The sequence below is a fragment of the Phodopus roborovskii genome, unplaced genomic scaffold (assembly GCF_943737965.1).
Source record: "Phodopus roborovskii unplaced genomic scaffold, PHOROB, whole genome shotgun sequence".
Lineage (NCBI taxonomy): Eukaryota > Metazoa > Chordata > Mammalia > Rodentia > Cricetidae > Phodopus > Phodopus roborovskii.
In genome coordinates, this window is record NW_026126447.1 from 13,650,001 (window position 1) to 13,672,370 (window position 22,370).

Consider the following 22,370-nt stretch of genomic DNA (forward strand, 5'->3'; position numbering starts at 1 on the left):
AACGCTATATTCTTCACACTGTACCTCTTCCTGCTTCTTCCTGCTTTAGTGACTTCCTAGGCCACTACTTTGTCACATGAAAAATGAAAACCCAGGGACAGATACTGGGGTTCCAGCTGATGGTCAGATAAGCAAAACAGCCTTAACTCTACCAAGGCTGGAAGAATGATCCAGCTAGTTTCATGAATCCTCAGGCTGCAATCATCTACTCAGTGTGGCTCAAGACAATTCTTCAAGGCTGACTTTGCTTCTTCCTTTTATACATCTCAAGTCCTGGGTTTAAAAGCAAGTGATCCCAAGTGATTACTTTTGTGTGAGCTGTTCAACTTTAGGCCAGGCTAACTTTGTCCTTGAACTAACCAGATCTGTCTGCTTGTCCCTTGAGTTCTGGGATTAAAAGTGTATGCCACCACTTCCTGGCTCTAATGGTAACTAGTATATCACCATTGCCTGGCCCTATGGCTAACTTTGCTTTCTGTACCCTCATGTAAGCTTTAATTCATATATGCAGGTGCACTGGTGTATATTAATCATATCCATTCCCTCTCTACTCCCTTCCAGATCCATTACTCCTTCCATATGTATCAGGCCTTCTGTCTTATGTTTTTAAAAAGAAAACCAAGTACAGTTCATACTACTAAATACTCTTGGACATTTAGACTTCACTGGAGGATGGCCAAACTACTGAGAGAAACACCTTAGGAAAACTAACTGGCTTTCCCTCAACAGATAGTTATCAACTGTAAATTGTTCTTTAATTAGGGAGAGGGGCTTCATGTACATCTCCTCTCTCCAGGATGGAATGTTATCCGCCACAAGGTTGTGCAATTGTTGTGCATGATATCTCAATTACTATTAATTCATTTATGCAGGTGCACTGCTGTGTCCCAGGGACATTGACACTGATCAACTCTCTTCCTCATCTTCTGCAATGATCCATAAACCAGGGAAAAACAGGGGTACAGCACTGTCAATGAAGGGAATGTTACTCCTGTTCACATTGAATCTTAATAGTGTCACCAAACCTATTCCAGTAATAATGGGAGGAAAATACTCTGGTTTCATAATCTGGTTATGTTTCATCAAGGAGTTTTTGTTGATGAAAGGGCTATTTTTATTTTGTTTTACTCATTCATCATCCTAGAAGTCATGCTTTCTTGATTTCAGTTAACCTAGCTTGTGGTGTCACCAGAAATTAACACTCTGTGTCTCTCTTTTTACTATTTGTTTTTCTCCTGTACTTTTTCTCTAATGGAGATGTGATTGATTACATGAAACAAATAATTCAGTGTTCATTCAAAGTAGGGTAAGGAATAAAAATATGCCACCTACAGAATTTCTTCTGGCATTAGACCAGATGTGCTCATCTACAGCTTCTAGGTAGGCACGGAAAAAATAATTTGCTTTTAAACCCTCTGCACTGAATACAGAATGGGGTAAACAAATAAACCATGGTGAGTTTATTTTAATTAATCTAATATACAAGCCAAAGTTTATAATGTAGGTTAATATATTAATACCACTTTAAATTTAATTTGTATTTAAATTAATAACAGTCTTATTTTACATACCAATCCCAGTTCTCTCTCCCTCCCATCCATCTGCCCACTCCCCACACCATTTCCCCACCCTACACACATACTCTCTTCAGAGAGGGTGAGGCTTCCCAGGAAGGATCGTCAAAGTTTGTCTCATAATTTGGGGAGGATCAAGGCCCTCCCCCTCTATATATAGGGTGAGAGAGTATCACTCAATAGAAAATGGATTTCAGAAAGCCAGTTCATGAACTAGGAATGGATACTGATTCCAATGACAAGAGCATGCTTGTGAAAACCACAGAAACAGCTGAACTGAGTAAGTGGGAGCTCATGGAATCCAGACAGATAGCTGGGAAATTTGCATGAGACAGTACCAGTCCCTCTGACTGTAGGTGTCAGTTGGGGTCTTGGGCAGTCTATGGGGCTACTGGTAGTGGAAATTACTACCTTTTACTCCCTAAACCTAGAGGCAGGAGGGAGGCCCAGTCCCTACTCCAAATGACTTGACAGATTTAGACGACCCCTCCAGGAAGGCCTCACCCCACATGTGCAATGGGAGGATGGGGTGGGAGGGTGATCAGAGGGTGGGTGAATTAAAGAGAAGGAGGGAGGGAGGGACAGAGAGAGAAACTAGAATCAATATGTAAAATAATCAAAATAATAAATAAAAATTTAAAAAAAGACATACTTAGGTATTGAAATGAAACTATACTTTCTAAGGTAGACAAATAAGCTGCTAAAGCATAAATGTCATCTGTGTGGAAAAAGAAAGAGTCATATGTCACTCTGAAAGGAAGTTTCCATTTCAAGTGGTAATGTCTCATAAATAAGATTCCAGTTTCAAAGCAAAATGTTTTTTTACTGAGATTTAGATAGCTGTCTATATTATAGTTATTGTATTGTGAAATATATTAAGATTTTTCCCTTTTGTTCCTAAACTTGCATTATTTGAAAAGGACTACAGACTCCATTTGCAATAATAAATGTGTATGTATTTTGTGTTAGAGTCTTTTGGATTGAATATTAGTTCTTCATTTACTTTAGAAAGTTAGCATTTTCCCACTAGTGCAAGATTAAAATCTTAAATACAAAATATATTTTAAGTATATATTGGAAGCTTTATAAGTTTCCAGAACCTAATAGTTAAAAGAATTGTCCTTGCTGTTCAGTATTAAAAAAAGATTTAAAATTAAAAGTCATTTTAGAATAATTATACAAAAGTACATTTAATTTTCTATTATCTAATATTTTCTATTGCAATACTTACTGAAGGTATTTTTCAGGAATCAAACTAAGAATGTCTTCATAGTTCTGAAGTGATGTGTCTTGTAGCAATAAGCTATGTTTTCTCCACAAAAAATATAAAATTAGGAAAATTACAAAATAAGTGGAAATAAATGCTACTCATATTCAGCATTTTCTTGTGCAAATAAGGATTTATCTATTTAGATAACAACAGCATATTTATCCATTCGGAAGCAGCTTATAATTCATAAGTATACAATTACTTGTTTATTTTGTCAAAAGGAAGTAAAATGTCATGATTACAAATGAAGTTTTGTTAATACTTAACTGTCCATGACAAAAGTATGCACATCTTTCTTCATCTCTTAATTTTATGGCAGAAAATTTAAATAAAATCAACACAATTTTGTCAACAAATTTTAAATAAAATGAAATACTGAATAGAATTTCTTAACTAGTATAATCATACATAATTTGAAGCTTTTTATTCATATAATACCCTGAAAGAATAATAAAAGTTTAAAAGATCCATCCTAATTTTCAATCTAGAATATTCAGTCTAATGTGATCAATAGTATACACTTAACTCCTCCTGATTGACTTGCCTCTTCCACTGTGATCCACAATATGAAATGGTCCACTGAAATTTCACCCAGACAATATAAATCTAAATACTCAACCCAAGCAATCTTGATCTGGTACATAAGAAAAAGAAGCTGTTTCTTTCACCAACGACTTGATCATGAGGACAGTGTCCCCTTCTTACAATGTTCTAATCTTCTTAAGAAGTCTATTGTATTCCCTTCTGATAGTTGCAACCTGCAGTACACCTGAAACTGAAACAAAGGTAGAGTGAGATATACATTTTCATGTGAAATAAAAGGTTTTTAAAGTTATGGTGAAAACACACCCACCCATTCACAAACACCCTTTACAAAACACACTTAACAAGACAAAGACAACAGAAATCTGAGGTATTTTGATCCTTGGTGACTGGAATTGAGAAGCAAAAAAAGTGATAATATTAACATGTAATATATATTTCAAAGGAAAATATTCATATAGCAGAAAGGTACATTTAATGTGATAACATCCATTATGGCCATATTAGAACCATATTATACATTAGATTTTATGTGACAATATTGTATAATCAAAGTACATACATAGAAATGATTATTCTAATGAAACATTCTGAGTGACAAACAGTGTTGTTCTCTATGTGTTAATTGTAGCTTTAAATCTTTAGATACATGTGTATGAGTTACATTTCTGTGTTTGTTAATTTTAGTCAACTAGACACAAACTGCAGTCAAGGAGTAGAGTACCTTGTTTGAAATATTGCCACTATCAGATTGTGCTATAGGCGTGTCTGTGAGAAATATTTCTTGGTTAATGATTGCTGTATGAGGGCCCAGCCCACTTTGGGAACTGCTAACCCTAAGCAGGTAGACCCTGGTTGTATAACAAAGGTAACTGAGCAAGGCATGGAGTACAAGACAATAAGGAGCTCGCCTCCATTTTGATGTTCAGACTCAAAGCTTGGGTTCATGCTTTGTCTTCCCTCAGTAATAGATTTCATCCTGAAAGAGGCAATAAACCTTTTTTTCCCCAAGTTGCTTTTGAGCATGGCATTTTATCACAGTGACAGAAGACTAATACAACAATTCAGGAGTCTAAAAAGGAACCATGAGACGGGAGTTGGGAAATATATTTCAAGAAGTATGAAGAGGGAAAGGGGAAGAATAAAACTGGAAGAATTAATTAAGTGGTGTGGTGTTGATTTCTCTCCTATATAAGCACTAAAATTGTTTGAAAACAATATACTTAAAGGAGTTACTCTACTATAGGGAATAATTCTACTTCCAAACAAAATACACTTTCATGTCGAAAGCCCAGTGCTTGGCATAAGTTAACTCTTTTCATGTTGTTGGTTCATGTTACCTAAATATTATAGGATATTTGTATTTTTCTTGGTTACTCTCCAGAACTCAATGATAAGACCTTATTGCAAAGGATGTCACAGCCTTGAATCACAGGACATAAAGTCAAGCTGGTTCTAAACTAAGAACTTAATCCTTACTGGCTTTTTTTCATTATGCTTCCTATATTACCAGGAAACAAATTTATGAGCAGTCTTATAAGGCTTTGAACCCTGCAGGCTTCACTAGCAACTGAATTTTTAAGGTATGTTGACTAGTGCAATAGGAGAACCAATGTTATAGGTGTGAAAAACACTTTCCTATTGACTTTAAAGATCAACCCATATGATAGTATTACCTGACTAGAAGCTCTTGACTAGCATTCTTATAGAGCCTGGGAGATAACCATCTACTAATCATTCTGTTGAATACACAGTAATAATCTGCCCACTAAATTCTCATTTTATACCCACTGATTAGTTCATCTGTCAACCTTTATCACATACACTATTTCTGTAGTAGTGATCAATGCAGTGACCAATAATTCAAAATTATTGAATCACCAGTTCTAAATGTGTTGTCTCTATCATATCTTTCCTATAAGGTTTTGCAGATCATTTTAGAAGAGTGGGTACAAATATTGTAAATCCCAGAAAAACTACTCTTACTTTTGCATTCTAGGACTAGACAGATATTCCTATTCTCCTGAGATTTCCTATATTATACATGCAGCAGATTAAATAAAAGCCCAGAAAGAGATATTGGGGTTCAAGATGAAGATCATAAAAGCAAAGCATCCAAGGTACTAGAGAGCTCTTACCTCTACCAAGCTTGGAAAGATCCTGTCATAACATGGCAGGAGACTATTAGAGAGTTCTGAGACCTTGCTCTGTTGATTGAATCTCTGTCCTGCCAGACTCCTCATCCATTAGGTACCAAGAAACACACTGAGGCTGATCATAATTACCAATTCTTTGGCAGTTATTAGCCCTCTTAATTATTAACCCATTTCTATTAAACTGTGTATTGTCACAAGACTGTGGTTTGCCCATAATGTTCAGATACGTTACTTTTTTGGTGGCTACATGACATCTCTCAGGCTATCAGACAATTTTTCAGATCTGTCACTCTTCCCACTCTCTCTTCTGCATTGTTGCCTGAGTCTTACTTGGAAATGTATAAATGAATTTCTTGTTTAGGTCTCAGTCCTGAAATTGCATTTCATCATCTTGAGAAGCATGTGTCTCTGCATTTATTAATTTTCCTAACAAAGGATAGCATTCAATATTAGGAATGATAACACCACTTCTGTGAGTGAAAACATAAATCTTTAGAAAGCCTCTAAGTATACTATCAACTTACTGAAAATTTTCCCTCCAAGGGCCTAAGATTCTGTTGCAGATTTTTAACTCTTTGAAATAGTAGACAGAGATTCTATTTTCTGATACAGGCTTCAAAGTATCTAGATCACTTAGTTACTTTCTACAGTCACTGGTGACTTTTTGCCCACCAATTCATAAGGACATATCCCATTACTGATTTGAGATCTGGGTTTAATAACCCATGTTTATTAGGTGAAGCCATGCATATTATCAATCTTCTTAATATCATTGGATGTAGTAGATTTCCATATGGCTTTTTCTACCCTTCCTCACTGTAGTTAACCCTTCCATTCTACCCCCAGTCTCCTCCCTTTTATACCTAATTAATGATCCTATCCCCAAGTCAAACCTCAAATAGTCATACTCTTTGTTCCTATCACTCTTGTTTCCTGTACTTCTTTAAGACACTCTCTCTTCTCTACTTCCCTGGGTTCTATAGGTACTCTGAGCTAAGTACTTGGATCTAATGATTAAAACTTAAGATTCCCTTGAGAAAGTGGTCATGCAGCATATGTCTTTGTGGGCCTGAGTTACCTTAATTAGTGTAACCTTAGTCAATTTCAGCCATTTACCTACAAATTTTGTAATTTTATTTTTCTTTACACTTGAAGAATTCTATTGTTTATATTATTCTGTTTTCATTTACCATTCACCTGTTGAATGTTTAAGTGGTTTAAAAGAAAGATCCCTGAAAGGGAGTGTCACTTAGAAGGCGTAGCCTTGGTGTTGTTGTGGTCTTGTTGGAGTACTTATGTCACTGTTGGGGCAAGCTTTGAAGTCTCATAAATTTTCATACCATGTCAGTGTCTCAGACTACTTCATGTCACCTGTGAGTAGAGATGTAAGAACTCTAAGCTCCTTTTCTGCATGCTGCCTTGCTTCCCACCTTGATGACAATGGATTAAACCTCTGAAGTGTAAGCAAGCCACCAGAATAAAATATTTCCTTTTAAGAGTTGCTGTGGGCTACATTTCTTTTCACATCAAGAGAGGCCCTAACTGAGACAGATATCTAGGTAAATCCCATTTTGTAGCTATCTCAAACAGCCCCAACATGTTAATCACCCAGATAAATACTGCCTGTTATGTAATGTACACCATTGAAACCAGAGATTTCTTGTGGGATAGAAGTAATTGACAGGTAATCTTTTCCAGTTTCTGATCCACCTGCAAACCTCAGTGCACAGGTATCACACCTCAGGATAATTCTCTGTTCCCAACCATGAAGAGCAGACTCCCTCCCCTTGTGATTCTTCCAATCTGAGCCAGCTTCTTCCTGACTGAACCTTGCTCAACTTTCTTCCTGTTTTCATATCCCAGTTCCTTGGTCTGTCGCCACTCAGGACTTTAGTCAACATAACCAAGGATCTTCAATCTGTGATTAATCTTGGATCCTAATACCTGAAGTAGGTTAGGTTTCCACAATAGATTCTCATGATTGTGAATAGCTATTCATACCTAAGTAATGCAATGTGCTTCTAACCTGTGGATTTCTTACTAACACCAGCAACTGGATTTGAGTCTCGTAAGAGATGTAGGAGTTCTCTGAGTGTAGGTTCATTTCTTTCTTCTATATTATTAACCTGGAAACAGCATTTGAGCTCCACCTCTAATCATACACATTCTCTAAGTTACTGTACATTGAAGCTGTTGTGTTCCATTAGTTTTGATACATGTTAGCACATTTTTGCTTATATTCTTCTCATCTACCCTTTACATTTTTTCAAAGATATTCAAAGATTTACTTCTGTTTCTCTAGTTGGAGAAAGTTGTTTAATCCCTTTACAGGCTCTCATAACAAGCCTCCAGTCGCTCTTACAGTTCCTCACACAAAAGTTACAAAATGTTATTTTAACGAGCTTTATGATAATAGTTAACTTACACCACAGTATAAAAGTCATAAAGGCATATTACATAATCTATAAATGCATAAATGTACAAATACATTAAGGTGTCTGAGCTCACCAGCTAATCTGGGTTTGTAACTGAGAAGGGGAGTGTGAATCGAGGAAAAAATACAGACAAGAAATAAGAGATAGTCTGGAGAGTAATCAGTAAATACTGAATCAACCAAGAATATTGTTCTATGGTTTTTATATTCCCATTGAAAGAGAGGGAGAATGCAAAAGACTTCCTTTACAGTGATACAAAGAACAGAGTTATTAATTACCTATCTAATACTGGAAGCATCAAGTAACTATATCCCGTTTTTAAGCCAAGAAATTATGTTCAAATATACCTTTATCTTTAGAGAGTAAATGTCATTCTTAGTTTTTTCAGATTTTTGATATAAATAATATACATTGTAATTTTTGCTTCTGTGTAGTATTCTGTGAAATCCAATTCACAATTGTGCCACCAACAAATGAAGATTCCTTACATCCCTTATACCTGGCAATGATTTCTTAATTGTCACATCATGGTGTAATTTAGGAGAATAAATTTTTCGCTACATGCTAAAGGTGTTAAATTCACAGATTGGCTTGAGTGAGTGATTGAAGGAAATCAATTATTCCTCATCATATCAGATGCCATGGTTATTCGCAACCAGTCACTCCATTTAAAATGCATTCTCAAAAAATAAAATGCCTAATTACTAATTTTATTTCGTATTGTGTCACTGTGTTTAGGTGATTCTGGTATAATTCCTATTGTGTTGTAATAAAGACAAAAGTTTTCTCTGTGTCCTCTGAGAAGTGCTGATAGGAAGATTATCCATAATTTTAAATGAATGTATAATTGTCTATTCAGAATACTGCCAATTTCAGAAGGGAATGCAGAAAAACTACGTTAGAAATAATTAATGGATTTAAACTATTGATGTCTCTAATACAATACACATAGAAACACTTGAAAATTTTACCAATTTCATTTCATCGATATTAAGTTATCTTAGTATTTTTCCATGTATTTTTAACAATACTAACTAGACAAGGTTCATTGACACATGTGGTTTGCCTTCTTTTGTCTCAATAGGTTATATGAACCACTTCCTTCTTTCTATTATTTCTCTCATTTTGTTGATTAGTTACTGGTTTGATCACATTCCTGTTTGTTCCCTTCCCTAGGGAAATACTTGAAATACTCTGGCCTGGAGATGAAATGTTTTTCAAAGTCTTGCTAAAGAGGCTATAGTTTGATTTGATCAGAGTTTTGTTCTTTGCCCATTGAACATTAGCCTTTCCAATACTAGAGATTTGACAAGATTCTTAAACCTGTGGTAACCCCTGATTGATCCTATTACAGGTGTTTTTTGCCCCTTTAGCACTGGGCTGGAACTACTATTTCCTGCAGATGCTAGATACAAAACAGATTGCAATTCTTTTAGTGAAAATGAGGCCAAAAAAAAAAAAAAAAAAAATCTAACTTACAACTACATTTGAACTATTCTGTAGTGTGTGCCCTCATGATATTTGACAATACTGAACTTATTTTTTTCATGACTACTTTGTGATGAACTCTCCTTATGTACATTCTAGTTTATAAAACCTACACTACTAATTGAAGAGAATTTTTAACTTTCTTGTATTTACTCTAAAACACCATCGAAAATTTATTGAGATCCAGGCACATCATGTTTACATCTCATGTAATACTAAAACTAATGTACCAATAAATTTTCTACCAAGATAATATAGAGAAAGATAGGAAACTTTGTAAACAATATTTTGATTATTACCAGGAGAAATGCAATGTGAAAAACCTATGAATCATAAAGATCTTATTTATTTCTCTGATTTTGAAATTCTTTCCATGTGAAGGGATTTTGTAAAATTCACATTTGATTACCTATTTACAAGTGCAGTATTATTTGTGGGTGAGGCCTTTAAGAATTGGTATAGTTAAAAGCATGGCCTCTTCAAAAGAAATTGGCCTCAGCTGGAGAGTCCCAGTTTCCAGTGAGATCCGACTATTCTGCAAAAACTCAGCCTTTGTTCTTTTCCACCAGCCATTGGCTAGAGGTGAGTCTGGGCCCAATTGGGGTGGCCTCTCCCCTACAACCTCTCCTAATCCCCCACAAACTCCCTGGGTTGGCCCCTAATCCCACTGCTCTTCTGTCCTGTCCCCATTGAAAGCACACCTTAAAGCTCTGATACACTGCCACCCATCCCAACAACGAGCCTGTCCCCCCTACCCTGTGCCCTACCCCACTTACTGTCCTGCCGCTCTGGTTGAGCACTGGGACAGAGGGTGGATCCAACAGTCCACACTACTTTGGAGACTTCTCAGAGCAAGTCTGAACAAAGGAGACCTGACTATCCACATGGACCACCAGTAATTTCCACCTGCTTGTTCTCTGACCCCACCTCCAGTTCTCTGCTGGAGTCCAGGGCCCCTCCCAGATATCCGCTTATCTCTGCAGGTCCACTCTGAGTTCCTGCCTGCAAGAACCTTGACCCCCAAAGCAAGGCCTCTGCTAAAGAAATAGGCTTCAGCTGGAGAGTGCCAGTTTCCAGTGAGATCAGACTATCCTGCAGAAACTTCCCAAGTTTCAGCATAGCCTTTGTCCTCATACACCAGCCATTGGCTAGAGCCATTGGCTAGTGGCATCTTCTACTGGATCCTCAGCCCTGACCCCATCCCTTGGTCCGTGTCTGTGTAGAGACCTGCTATAGAGCTTGGACAACACATATATACAGATATTGAATCCCTGAACCACATAAGCCCACCAGGGAAGTACCATAGAGTGAGGGGGAGACCCCACCAACACCTACTGGAAGAAGCTATGGGAAGAAGGCAATACAAGAAAACACCTAACAACAGAAAGACAAGCATGACACCACCAGAATCTAGGGAATCTACAAAAACTGGAATGAAACACAACAACAAAGCAGAGGAAGCAGAAGAATAGGACTTAAAAATTACCGTCATGAAAATGATAGAGGCCCTCAAAGAAGATGTGAGAATATCCCATAAAAAATGGAGAAACAAAACAAAACAAAACAAAAAAAGGTAGAAGAAATGAACAAATTCCTTAACGAAAGCAAAGAAAGTACAGAAAGCCAAGAAAAAACAATTAAGCAGGTGAAGGAAACAGTTCAAGACTTGAAAACTGAAATAGAGAAAATAAAGGAAACACAAGCCGAAGACATGCTGGAAACAGAAAAACTAGGCAAAAAATCGGGAACTACAGACGCAAACATAACAAACAGAATTCAAGAGATCGAATAGAGAATCTCAGGTGCAGAAGATAAACTAGAAGAAATAGATCCATCGACCAAAGAAAATCATAAATCCAACAAATCCTTAATACAAAACATCCAAGAAATGTGGGACACCTTGGAAAGGCCAAATCTAAGAATAATAGGCATAGAGGAAGGTGATAAGCTCACCTCAAAGATGCGGAAAACATATTCAACAAAATCATTTCTGAAAACTTTCCAAATCTGAAGAAAGATATGCCCATGAAAGTACAAGAAGCATACCGAACACCAAGTAGGCTGGACCAAAGAAAAAAGACCGCTCGACATATATTAATCAAAACACCTAGCATACAGAATAAAGAAAGAATATTAAGAGCAGCAAAGGAAAAAGGACAGGTAGCATAAAAAGGCAGACCTATCAAAGTTATACCTGACTTCTCCTGGGAAATCCTCAAGGACAGAAGGTCCTGGATAGATGTTCTACAAGTATTAAGAGAACACGGATGCCAACCTAGCCTACTATATCCAGCAAAACTCTCAATAAATATAGATGGAGAAAACAAGATATTTAATGACAAAATCATATCTTCCCAATACATATCTACAAATCCAGCACTACAGAAAGTATTAGAAGGAAAACTCCAACCCAAGGAAGGTAAATACGCCCACAAAAATGAAGGTAACAGATAATCCAACTACACCAGAAACCAAGGGTAAAGGAGAACAAATATATTCACAATACCACTGCCAACAATCAACCTAAATCAAACAAGCATCAACAATCAATGGTCCTTACTCACCCTCAACATTAATGGTCTTAATACACCTATAAAAAGAAATAGGCTAAGAGATTTGATACGAAGACAGAATCCACCCTTCTGCTGCACACAAGAAACACATCTTAGCTTCAAAGATATATATCTAAGTTTCAAAGATAGACATTACCTCAGGGTAATGGTTGGGAAAAGATTTTCCAATCTAATGGAACTGAGAAACAAGCAGGCATGACTACACTAATCTCTAACAAATTAGACTTCTAACCAAAATTAATCAAAAGATATGAAGACGGTCATTTAGTATATATCACAGGAGAAATCCATCCACACAAAGTCTCAGATATGAACATCTATGCCCCTAATAAAAAGGCACCCATATTCGTAAAAGAAACACTACTAAAAACTCAAAAACTAATAGTGGGAAATTTCAACACTCCACTCTCAACACTAGACAGGACCACAAATCAGAAACTCAACAAAGAAACAAAAGAACTAACAGAAGTTACGTCTCAGCTGGGGTTAACAGATAACTATTCAACATTCCATCCAAAGACTAAAGAATGTACCTTCTTCTCTGCTCCACATGGAACCTTCTCTAAAATCGACCACATACTAGGTGACATAACAAACCTCAACAGATACAAGAGAATAGGAATAGTTCCCTGTATTTTATCGAACCACCATGCTTTGCAATTGGAATTCAACAACAACACAAATAGCAGAAAACCCGCAAACTCATGGAAACTGAACAATGTGCAATTGCACCACTCTGGGTCAAAGAAGAAATAAAGAAAGAATTAAGGACTTTCTAATATTCAACAAGAATGAGGAAACAACATACCCGAACTTATGGGACACCTTGAAAGCAGTGCTATGAGTGAAGTTCATTGCACTAAGTGCCCTTATGAAGAAAAAAGGATATTCACATAAGAGAATTAACACCACAACTGAAAGGCTTAGAACAGAGAGAATCAAATTCAGCCCTGAGGAGTAGATGCCAGGAAATAATCAACTTGAGGGCTGAATCAACAAAATAGAAACCAGGAAAACAATACAAATATTCAAATGCAATGAAGAGTTGGTTTTTTGAGAAAATCTACACGATAGACAAAACTTTATCCAAATTAATGAAAAAGCAGAGAGAGAACATGCAATTAACAAAATCAGAAAGAAAAAGGGGAACGTAACAACAGAAACAGAGGAAATCCAGACAATTTTCAGATTTTTGAAAATCTGTATTCTACAAAAAATGAATATTCAAAGGAAATGGACAAAATTTTGGATAACTATCAGTTACCAAAATTAAATCAAGAACAGACAAACAACTTAATTAGACATACAACCTGCACTGAAAGAGAAGCAGTCATCGAAAGCCTTCCAAGCAAAAAAAAGTCCAGGGCCAGATGGATTCAGTGCAGAATTCTACCAGACATTCAAGGAAGACCTAATACCCCTATTCCTCAAACTGTTCCACAAAATAGAAACAGAAGGTTCATTACCAAACTCTTTTTATGAGGCCACAATTACCTTGATACGCAGGCCTCACAAAGACACAACTAAGAAAGAAAATGACAGACCAATATCCCTGATGAACATCGATGCAAAAATACTCAATAAAATACTGGCAAACTAAATTCAAGAATACATCAAGAAATCATCCACCATGAACAAATCGACTTCATCCCAGGAATCAGGGATGGTTTAGCATACGAAAATCTATCAATGTGATCCACCATATAAACAAACAGAAAAAGAAATACCATATGATCATCTCCCTAGATGCTGAAAAAGCCTTTGACAAAATTCAACACCCTTTCATGATAAAGGTCTTTGAGAGGTCAGGGATAACAGTGACATATCTAAACATAATAAGAGCAATATACAGCAAACCAACTGCTAACATCAAACTGAATAAAGAGAAACTTGAGACAATTCATCAAAAATCAGGAACAAGACAAGGCTGCCCTCTCTCTCCATATCTCTTCAATACTAGAAGTTCTAGCTAATGCTATAAGGAGATCAAGTGGTTCCAAATTGGAAAGGAAGAAGTCAAACTGTCTCTATTTGCAGATGATATGACAGTTTACATAAGCGACCCAATAAACTCTACCAGGGAACTCCTAAAGCTGATAAACACCTTCATACTAGCAGGATACAAGATAAACTCAAAAAAATCAGTAGCCCTACATTTTTCAGACGGCAAAGAGATAGAGAAAGAAATCAGAGAAACATCACCCTTTACAATAGCCATAAGCAACATAAAGTATCTTGGTGTAACTCTTACCAAACAAGTAAAAACCTATATAATAAGAACTTAGTGGCTCTAAAGAAAAAAATTAAAGAAGATACCAGAAAATGGAAAGATCTCCCATGATCTTGGATAGGTAGGAAAAACATAATAAAAATGACAATCTTACCAAAAGCAATCTACAGATTCAAAGCAAACCCCATTAAAATACCACCACAATTCTTCACTGACCTTGGAAGGATAATAATCAACTTTATACGGAAAAGCAAAAGACCTAGGTTAGCCAAAACAACCCTATACAATAAAAGAACTTCAGGAGGCATCACCATTCCTGACTTTAAGCTCTACTACAGAGCTATAGTTCTGAAAACAGCCTGGTATTGCCACAAAAGTAGACAGGTAGACCAATGGAATCGAATTGAAAACCCTGATATTAACCCACACACCTATGAACACCTGATTTTCGACAAAACAGCTAAAATTATACAATGGGGCAAAGACAGCAACTTCAACCAATGGTGCTGGCACAATTGGATGCAGGTGTGTAGAATACTGCAGATAGACCCATGTCTGTTGCCAATCACAAAACTCATGTCCAAATGGATCAAAGAGCTCAACATCAATCCAGCCACATTAGCCCTCTTAGAAGGGAAAGTAGTAGGTACTCATGAACATATTGGTATAGGAGACTGCTTCCTAAACATAACTCCTGGGGCACAGACACTGAGAGAAACAGTTAATAAATGGGACCTCTTCAAACTTAGAAGCTTCTGCAAGGCAAAGGACACAGTCAACAAGACCAAAAGACTGCCCACAAACTAGGAAAAGATTTTCACCAATCCCATATCTGACAAAGGGCTGATCTCCAAAATATACCAAGAACTCAAGAATCTAGTCAACAAAACACCAAATAACCCCATTAAAAAATGGGGTACAGAACTGAAGAAAGAATAAAAATGGCTGAAAGACACTTAAGAAATTTCTCCACATCCTTAGCTATCAGGGAAATGCAAATCAAAACAACTTTGAGATACCATCTTATTCCTTCCAGAATGGCTAAAATTAGATACACCAACGATGATTCATGTTGGAGAGGTTGTGGAGAAATGGGAACACTCCTCCACTGCTGGTGGGAATGCAAACTCATACAACCATTTTGGAGATAAGTATGGTGGTTCCTCAGAAAAATGGGAATTAGTTTACAACAGGACCCAGCAATCCCCCTCTTAGGCATATACTCAAATGATCCACATCCATGCAACAAAGACATCATAGCAGCTCTATTTGTAATAGCAAGAACCTGGAAGCAACCTAGGTGCCCCTCAATTGAAGAATGGATAATGAAGATGTGGCACATCTACGTGATGGAATACTACTCTGACCTCCGACAGTGGAGTCAGGACGTATCTCTGGTGCCCAAAAGGACTTTGAGAACATATCCCTAATGGAGGGATAACTGCTTGAATCAAGAGACAGGAGCGAAGCCCTAGTCCCTACTTCCCATGACCTTTCAGACCTACATGACCCCAACTGGATGACATTCCCCTACATATGGAATTGGTGTGGGGGGGATGGGAAAGGAGGAGGTTAGTGTGCATGTGAGGGGGCAGAGAGCGTAAAAGGGAGAGAAGGAGGGAGGGAAGGAGTGAGGGAAGTGAGGAAAGGGTTATATAAAATAAATAGATAGATAGATAGATAGATAGATAGATAGATAGATAGATAGATAAAAAAGAAACTCCCTCTGTGACTAAGGAATGCTACTGAGCTGCTTATATGGAAACAATGCTGCTACACCACACTATTGCTTTGTCTGCTATTTAGTGCTCTCTCAAATTATAGAGCTTTAGCTCACTTATATAGACATGCCTCATGTAGTCCTGGAACCACATGACTTTATCCATATAATACATTAAAGGCAATTTTGTACCTCATTTTCTTGCTACAAGCCTTTTAACTTTATCAAAGTTCTACCAAGTTATGCTTATCATTCCTTGTGTTTATAATTTCAAGTAGAACTCAGCTGGACCTAACCTTATGCATATCTATCACAGGAACAACTCTGTCTAGAAATGGTTTGAAAAGGAAACTGCTGATCATTTTTTTTTGTTTTAACTCTTATTTTTATTAAGAAGATGAAGAAGACACATGGCCAGTAGCACAGTAGCAGCTAAGAACTCTAGATAGAATGTATCCTATGTTTGCATCTCTCATGGAAGATTAAATTTAATGTAAAGAACACTAAGAGTAACTTTCATCCTTACAAAATACTGTTTTAAATGTCAAGATGTATACGTGACATGAACAGCTGTCTTCCAGTGTCTAGAATTGTTTGGTAAAATTATAACAAACAAACACCAATCTACTATTCTTAAGATGGGAAGAAAATTTTTAAGTAAAACACCACAAACATGCAAGCATTTGGCATTGCATGCTAGTATGAAGTGTCATTGTACTGAATATATAGTCAGAACAGCTATAGCTAAAGCATAGAATTGTAAGGAATCAATCTAAATAGAGGCTAGCATCTGTGGATAGAGCTACGTCAATGCCAACATAGCCACAGTAATGAGATTTCAGGCTAATAATTGTTCTTTGTAATCATAGTAAAAAACAGTATAGAAAGATTTTATTTTCAAATGACAAAATTGACATCCTCCATGATTATTTCTAATTCAACCCTTGCCAATTTTGCAAGTAAAATTACAATTTAGCTTAATAGTCAGTGGTTCCTTCAGAGTTAGCTCTCAAGGTTTATTTTCAGCGGGAGTCATGCCAAGAGATTTATCAGCATGCTTCATTTATTTTTAACATTAATTGTCATCTGTGTAGTTTTAGTTTAGTAACAGGGTTAGAAGAGCTGGAATCTGTAGTGGTCTATACATGTCTAGTGTGTATTCAGTAAGTGTGTATTTAGTATCTTCTTCCTTAGAGGATACACTGCAGCCCTGCTATAGAGCTACAGTAAAGCCACCCAAGTTCTTACACTGCAGCTAGGGTTAGATGAAACTGTTCTTGGAAGGGTTGTAATCAAGCTCTGCTTTTAGGAGCACTGTAGTGGGATTACCTGTTTCTCACACACCCTAAACCCTAGAGTAGTTTCATTTAGTTCTAAAGGATTAATTCTTCCTTCTATTAACCAGACATTTTGAGATACCCTTAAGAAATAAATGATCTCTGTGATGTTGTAAAAAAAAAATAAAGACCTTTAATTGGATACAAATATTAGTCAATTTTTACTTTACAAAAGTCCTAAAATCATATGAATCATGGTCTCATGATTTACTCACTCAAATTCAAGTAACTGCTTACCTGGTAGTGCTAGAGAACTGAACGAGTAGAACCCATTACCAAATATCCTTTCAGGACAGCAGGTGTACACCTACTTGCCCAGCATTGATGACACCCTCAAAATAGCCTGTCAAAAGTAAAACAAAGAAGCACAAAACCCTCATGGCAAATTTAACAGAGAAATAGCTGTTTTCTGCATCAAGAGAGTTGCCTGGTAAATGTTTCGTAGAATTTGAAAGTCATTCCAAAATTAGTTTGGAACTGACTGCAAGTGACAGTCCCCAAATGTGTTTTTTCCTTCTTCTTTTTCTCCCTGTCAGTGCTGACTCAGAGCATTAAGAAAATCTAATGCTGAAAGGACTAGTCCTGTGAGATGTGAAAATAATTATATGTTCTCCCTCAACTGATAGACAGAGAAACATTGCAACACAGACTTTGCAATACGTCAATTTAAACCTGCATGTTTTCTCTTCCTACTTCCCATTGTTTGGAGAGCAAGTGATTAGAAAACAAAAGTATCACCCTTCAGCAAGAAACCTTGAAAATTGGACAGTTTATATAACTTCTCCAATTTTAATGTAAAATACATGAAAAGTGAGTTTATTACTCACTGTGAGTTTTAAGTAGATAATAGAAAATGTTTTGGACGGTCAACCATCAATAATTTCAGCATAACACATTCTATTAAATTAAGAATTGAGCATTAATAATACAAATCCATGGAGTCCAATTTGACTAGTAAAAATGGCTCTAGAGTTCAAATGCATGAAGTGAATATAGTTTTTCATTGATTTCAATTCTAAAATTCAACTCGTTTCCATTTAAAAGAAGCAACAAGTAAAGCAAATTAGAAACATTTAAAAATGGATAAGCTTTCATAGATTAGTGAACTTTGTAATACAGGAAATGGTTCTGTAAAATGTCCATGTGTTTCCAACATTCTGGCATATGATTCCTGGCAGTTGACAGGTCTTAAGCTATGTGTAATAAACTAAAGTTTTCATCCTCTGGAATTGATTCTCCTTGCTCACACAAATTAATAAACAATAGGTGATAAAAAGGTGTATTGATGTAAGACACAAATGTTTGGGTAAATTTAATACTATTTTTCTTTCCTGTTGATTGTGACAGAATACAAACTTTATATTGAAAAGGCAGACAAATTCTGTAAGGTGTTGAAATTGATCTGTCAATGCCGCTACCCATCCATATATAATTGTGCCTACATCCAAACAGTTTCTAATAGTCTTTTAGAAAAAAATAATTTGCAGTTAGATTAAACTCATTATTTAAATGAGGCTCTTTCCACTGGTGAAGTTTTAGTTTCCTCACATTATTAAGTAGCATAGGTATACTAAGGACTATTATTGTATTCAATCAATAGCATAATCATATCATACATGATTTAACTGCTTTAATATTTATGGTATCTATTTTCTAAATTGTTAATATTATACAGTCATTATACATGACCACACAGATCCCACTAGTTTTAAGTACCAAATGAAAACAAAACATTGAATGAATGAATGCTTCTAAAGGCTATAAAATACGTAAAAATTACAATAACATTGAATATCCTGTCCACTCTTGGGGTCTGATTGTTATCATTCCACATTCTATGTAGACACTCCACTCTTCTCATTCTTAGTGATAGATTATCTTCTTGTCATTTTTTCTATGTCCACAGCATATTCTCAAAGCTGGGCAAGGTACTCTTGGTCTCCTGAGCCTCAGTTCAAAACTATTCTCTATTGACAATTTTTGTTTCCAGAGTAGAAAAATGCAGGTTGGTTATGTAATGTAAACCCATTACATCACCTATTATATCATATTAATTTCTCTTTTTACCCCTCTCCCCACTTCCCCTTGCTTTATATGTTTTCCTTTTATTTTCTGATTCACTTCCTCCTCTAGTTACAACTGATGCTTTAAACTCCACTGGGTTTATTACAAATTACAAATTTAAGAAAATTTGACACTATCTACATGCAATTCCTGCCAAGGAAGCCTTATTATTTTTTCAATAAAACTCCCTAAATCCATTGCTGCATGATATATATATATATATATATATATATATATATATATATATATATTGTGTGTGTGTGTGTGTGTGTGTGTGTGTGTGTGTTTCCATTCTCATGTTCCACAGACCAGGTGTTAGTGTCAGAGAATAATTTGCTAGGCTTGCTTCTCTCTGTCTTGCTTCTCTCTGTCAGCATGTGGATTTTGGGCATGGAACAATTATTCACTGAGCCATCCTGACGGCACCTCTTTATATTCCAGAGATTCTCAGTCAAACAGGTTGGAACAGCTACTTTCTTCCTTCCTGATCTAAACATGGCAAAAGAAGCTTCTTAGGTGATTCCTACTCAAGGTGACATAAATTTAGTAGAGGAAAAATAATTCCTGGAACTAGAGGCAAATTTGACAAGTAAAGAATACTTTACTAGATACTGATGATTCTCTGAAGTGTAGTGTCACACTTTTGCTAAGTAACAATTCAGTTTGAGAGAGTAAAACTGCTTTTAAGCCTTTCTCTTGAAAGCTAAGACTAAAATGCAAGATTTCAAACCATGTCCAATAAATTAAATTGGATTGAAATAAAGTCCAAGTTTTTCAAGAAAATAAAAATGTATTTTCTTGAGACGAAATTGGAAAAAGTATCCCTTGATAAACTGACTTTGAAATAGAAATTGGCTGACTTGTTCATAAGCATGGTTACTTACAATGTTCCTTCCTTTATATCCTTGTGAAAAAATCCTATTGTTTTCCTACGTGGGACCTGTGGCTCAGTGTCAGTCAGCAGCTGACACAGTATATACTTGTGAGATGGATGGGTCTAATTTGAGGCAACTTTGTATATAAATCAGTAATAAATACATCATCCCATATCACCAGATGTCTATGATGCTCTTTTGACTACAACAGATATGAACATGAGTTCAGGATGGAATCTACAGTAACAGATTTGTTTCCTGGAGGGAAAATATGAACACTGTATATCTGCTATACATCATAGCTAATGACTTGTCCCTAGAACTTTAGAAAGACCTTTTATGGCCAGCTTATTTCTCGCAGACCAAGTTGTATGAAGTAATAAATTTTCTTCAGTATTGTAAACCGAACTATCCTAGGAAAAATTACTCTAATTAAACTACATGCATATCGCATGCACACGTTGAAACAACAATGATATTGTAATAACCTACATTGAATCCTTTGTGTGTTTAATGTAACTAAAGTAACCTGTCAGCTGAGGAGATTTGAGGGTCTTCTTGAATTGGACTGGCCCATGCCTGTTTACAGCATATCCTGTCACAACACATTACTCAGTTACCAAAGATATGGAACAGTGTAAAAACTAGCCATTGCAATCTAGGCAAAGATACACCCCTATTTAATTTATATTATAATTTTTAGAATTATATTTTAGTTCTTGTTAAATATATGCTTCATGTTCCCAATAACGAAGAAGATATTTTTCACAAAATTTGCAAATATAATAGCATTTAATCACCACAGAAACCTTAATAAATAGCAAACTTTCAACAGTTCTGTTACTCAATTTAAGAAAGTAAAGCACGAAAAGTTAAAGATTATGCCTCAGGTTTCATCCATCTAGTGTTTAATCCTCTCTAAGGCATCCACCACCATGGTCTGCTTTCGATCAGAGTGTTCTTATTAACTCTCTCTCCAGTGGATTCTCTTTTGACCTCTACCACAACACAGCTCTCACACAATTCCAATTGCTAAATTCATCTCTCCTCTTTTGGTATTTGAACAAAATTGACACTTTATTTTCTTGAGGGGATACATCATTTCACTTCAGGAAATTTCTTTGTCAGAAGTCTAACCTCCTGCCCAAGATGTAGAATGGTGTCAGGTAATGCATAAATCAGGGCATTAAAGAAATCCAAATTGAGATAAATGTTGATGAAAACATAGTCCCAGAGTACTAGATTTACTTTTTCTATAAAAACAGAGCTGCTGCATTCTCAATAGTGCACTTACATATATGAGATAAACTGACCGTTAAAGGGCAGGACATCCATTAACAACTATCCACATTTGCTATAATGCTTCAACCACACAACTTTTAATATGTGTGAATATTTACTAAAATGTAGTATAGGTTTGTAATTGAGGGCAGGCTTTCTGCTGCTTATAATTTACTCACAGAAAATTGAAAAATACATTCATAAAAGTTTAAAAATAATTTTTCAATTTAAAGTTAAAAATGCCATTTTTATGTATGTCTAATGTTCCCTGGAATATTACCTCCACATATCATTATTCACACATTTAACTTCTACTATTCCTTTTGGTTGCTTTTGTCACATGCATCCATAATTTCACCGATACAGTCATGTCATATATATGTATGTATGTATGTATGTATGTATGTATATGTATATGTGTGTAAATGTGAAAATATATATGTCTATATGGTATTAGTTATCTATAAAATTAATGGCCCACAAATTAGAGAAGATATAGTATTTGATTTTGGAACTAATCTACCTGAATGAGTATCACTATCAACCTTTGTATCCAGTTTCCTGGAAATGAAGTAACTTCATACATCTTCAAGGCTGAAAAGCCATTACTCTTCTGTTGAAACCCAAGCTTGGGTGATTAACTTGGATGTGAATGTGGTGCAACAAAAAGTGATGTGTATATATCACTTTGATACATTTGTTAATTTCAAGATTTTAGGTAATTACACAGAAGTTGTATCATTGAGTCATACAGAATATCTACAATATCTAGGTGAGTTTTGTTTTGCTTTTGCGTTTTTTCTCCATGCTGACTTTCTTAATGG